Genomic DNA, 4,032 nt, shown 5'->3' on the forward strand with positions numbered 1-4,032 from the left:
TCAATTAATCAAATTATTTAATGAACTCCCACTCAGATAGACATCCCTCTAGTCATCTAAGTGATACATGATCCGAATCGACTAGGCCGTGTCCGATCATCACGTGAGACGGACTAGTCATCAACGGTAAACATCTCCATGTTGATCGCATCTACTATACGGCTCATGTTCCACCTTTCGGTCTCTTGTGTTCCGAGGCCATGTCTGTACATGCTAGGCTCGTCAAGTCAACCTAAGTGTTTGGCATGTGTAAATCTGGCTTACACCCGTTGTATGCGAACGTTACAATTTATCACACCTGATCATCATGTGGTGCTTTGAAACAACGAACCTTCGCAACGGTGCACAGTTAGGGGGAACACATTTCTTGAATTTTTTTAGTGAGGGATCATCTTATTTTATGCTACCGCCGTTCTAAAGAAATAAGATGCAACATGACAAACATCACATGCAAATCATAAAGTGACATGATATGGCCAATATCATCTTGCGCCTTTGATCTCCATCTTCGAGGCGCGACATGATCACCTTCGTCACCGGCATGACACCATGATCTCCATCATCATGATCTCCATCATCGTGTCTTCATGAAGTTGTCTCGCCAACTATTACTTCTACTACTATGGCTAACGGTTAGCAATAAAGTAAAGTAATTACATGGCGTTTATATTGACTCGCAGGTCATACAATAAATTAAGACAACTCCTATGGCTCCTGCTAGTTGTCATACTCATCGACATGCAAGTCATGATTCCTATTACAAGAACATGATCAATCTCATACATCACATATATCATTCATCACATCCTTTTGGCCATATCACATCACATAGCATACCCTGCAAAAACAAGTTAGACGTCCTCTAATTGTTGTTTGCATGTTTTATGTGGCTGCTATGGGGTTTCTAGCAAGAACGTTTCTTACCTATGAAAAAGCCACAACGGTGATATGCCAATTGGTATTTACCCTTCATAAGGACCCTCTTCATCAAATCCGATCCGACTAAAGTGGGAGAGACAGACACCCGCTAGCCACCTTATGCATCACTACAAAAAAAATACACTTCCGTGATGATACGTGTTTGTCACAGTAGGTCGCATTTTTTGTCATGCATGTACATCCATGACAATTTTATGACAGAATCAACATAGTCATACCTGTGCTGCCGTAGAAGTGTTCCATGACATTACCAAAATTATCATCACGGAAGTGTCCACTTCCATGACGATAAATCGAGCGTCACAGAAGTGCTTTCGTCAAGGGTGACCGACACATGGCATCCACCGTAACGGAACGCCGTTAAGCTATCGGGGCCGGTTTTGGATCCGATAACCCACTAACAGCCCCGACCAATGGGGATTTTCCACGTGTAAAATCATCATTGGCTGGAGGAAACACGTGTCGGCTCACCGTTGGGACAGATGTCATCCACTCATTGGACAGAAGGCGCCTATGATACATTGACATGTGGCACGGCCCAATAGAGGCCCATTCCTGTGAAAAGGCCGGCCCGTTTGACTTGGTCAAAAGGTGCCGGGCCGGCCCACGGAAAGCCTGTTAACGACCTGTTCGCATATAGCCCATTTACAGCCCGCTAACCCAGGGCCCGTTACGACCTATCGGAATTATGCCCAGTAGCGTCATCTGGGCCGTCCAATATGATTCCAGCCCATTTTAAGTTCCGACCCATGTATGGCCCATGACGTCTTTCGGCCCAGATGAGGCCCTTTGTAACTCTTGGCCCATTAACGGCCCATGGTGAAACTGGCCCGTAATGAACAGTGTATCACTTTATACCCATTAACGGCCCATTAATCCATTGGGCCGTTTGCAGCGTGTTATCTTTCGTCCTTCTCAGGGCCCATTTATTCTTGGGCTCATTTCCAGCATTCGGTTACTTACGGCCCGTTACTGCCATTTTCTGCTTGTGGGCCAAATTCAGCGCGTGGTTACAGTCGGCCCGTTTGTGGCCCGTTAATACGTTGGGCCGTTTTCATAGCGTCATCAAACACGGCCTATTAACGATGGCCCGTTATGGTCGGCCCATGAACGGACGACTCCAACTTTAGCCCGTTTACGGCCATAATGCGGTCTGTTTTTGGCCCATGTTTAGCCAATCGATCATACGGCCCGTCTAAGGCCCATTGATGATACGGCCCGTAGAAGGCCCATTGTTTCTACGGCCCGTAGGAAGCCCAACGTCACTACAGTAAATATGTAGACCATGGCCTGTTAAAGGCGGGAAACTACTATAGGTTTAGACCTGCTAATGGCGCAAGATGATTATAGGCCCATGTTTTGGCCCATATGAGTAACGAGCCGGCCTGAAGACCGACAACACTGAGATCCACTGAACCTTCCGGCCTAAATTACAGCATACCGACCAAAGAATAAACCTATACTATACAACAAAGAAATTACAGCATATTAGGAATCAAAGTTCGCTACCCGGTGATAATAAAGCGCAACATGACCGCGGATTACATACACTGGGCATCAAAGGTCGCCACCAGTGCATATAAACGCGCCGACAAAAGAATATACAAAACTGAGAGCACTTCAGAAGGCACTAGACCTGGAAAGCTCGGGCCCCCGCAAGCAGCCGAACAAGCTGATGAGACCTCAGTTGTGTCAACGATAGATACTTCATCCCTAGCTGTATGGCACCATAGTGCGCAAGGCAGTCCCCTGACATCTTCATTACATCTTTGACTTCAAGTCGGAGCTGAGCTGAAGCAAGCCTTTTCGCTTTAAGTTGAGACTGAAGAAGTCGAACTGATTGAGGCAGCGACTGCACAGAGGTTATCTCACACCTGCTGGTGAGTAGCTTCAACTCACTGTCTTCATCAAGACAGGACCTTGGGGTCATCTCGCTGTCCTCAAGATGGTTTGGCTCACTATCTTACCTAAAGTTCTGCCTGGCATAAGAGATACGACTCTGAAAGAGAAACAAGGAGACACGTAACAGGTTTCACAATTATATAAGCAAATAAATGGATCTGTTCTGCATAAGGAACATGTTTTTACAACTACAATTTAAAACTGTAGTTGTTGCAAACATCCAATCAGATGTAAACAACAGTGGAGGAAATGATGCCTATCCAAATCTATACTAGAACAAAGTTTGAAGGCTTGAGAAGGATGAACTTACATTACATGTTAACACGGGCTGGACAAAGCCCTTCTCCATGTTGATGGAAAGATAATTCAATAAATTCCCCGAAGAAAATTCTTTATAAGCGTTGCCATTATTCTACATTTTGCAAAGAGTAAATATAGATCAAATAATATTGGAAGAAATAGAGGATAATGAAGCTCAGGTGCAGACTGATGATACAGCAATTAATTAAGTACAACGTTACAAGGCAAAAGGTACTGACAAGAGGAATGCAGACATCAATGTGTGCAGTGGCATTGGCTTTATTTAACATTTTGGTAAGAGTAAATGTAGATATGATAATTTGGAGAAAGTGGAGGGCAGGGCAGATAAGATGCAGAGTACTGCTAGACAATCAACTATCTCGCGATGCATGTACAGTAATACCACCACCGTCCGTTATTAGTTGTCGCTGATGTATCTAGCACTATTAAGTTCTAAATACATCCAATTGATCAACAATTAATTCGATACAGAGGGAGTACATGACAACAGGTACTTACATGAGCAATCCAAAACTTCATAACCATTGTGTTAATTCTACATTTATCTAAGAGTAAATATAGATCTTATAATTTCAAGCAAAGGGAGGATAAAGAAGCGAACATTTACAGTGATGCTACATAATCAAACAACAATGAGTGTAAGTATGCTGACAAAGGGCAAGAGGTACTGACAAGAGCAATGCAGAGCCCAGCATTGTCGTGAGATCCTATGATCCTTTGAGCAAGGATATTCATCTGAAATTAGTTTTCATACAAGAGAGAAGGTAAGGCACATGCATAAATTTAGGAGTTCAAATTTTGAATTGATATCATAGACAGTACCTGACGCTGGGCTGTCAGCAGTTCTAATAGGGGTTTGGCCACTAGAGT

Source organism: Triticum aestivum, chromosome 7D (genome assembly GCF_018294505.1).
Source record: "Triticum aestivum cultivar Chinese Spring chromosome 7D, IWGSC CS RefSeq v2.1, whole genome shotgun sequence".
Classification (NCBI taxonomy): Eukaryota; Viridiplantae; Streptophyta; class Magnoliopsida; order Poales; family Poaceae; genus Triticum; species Triticum aestivum.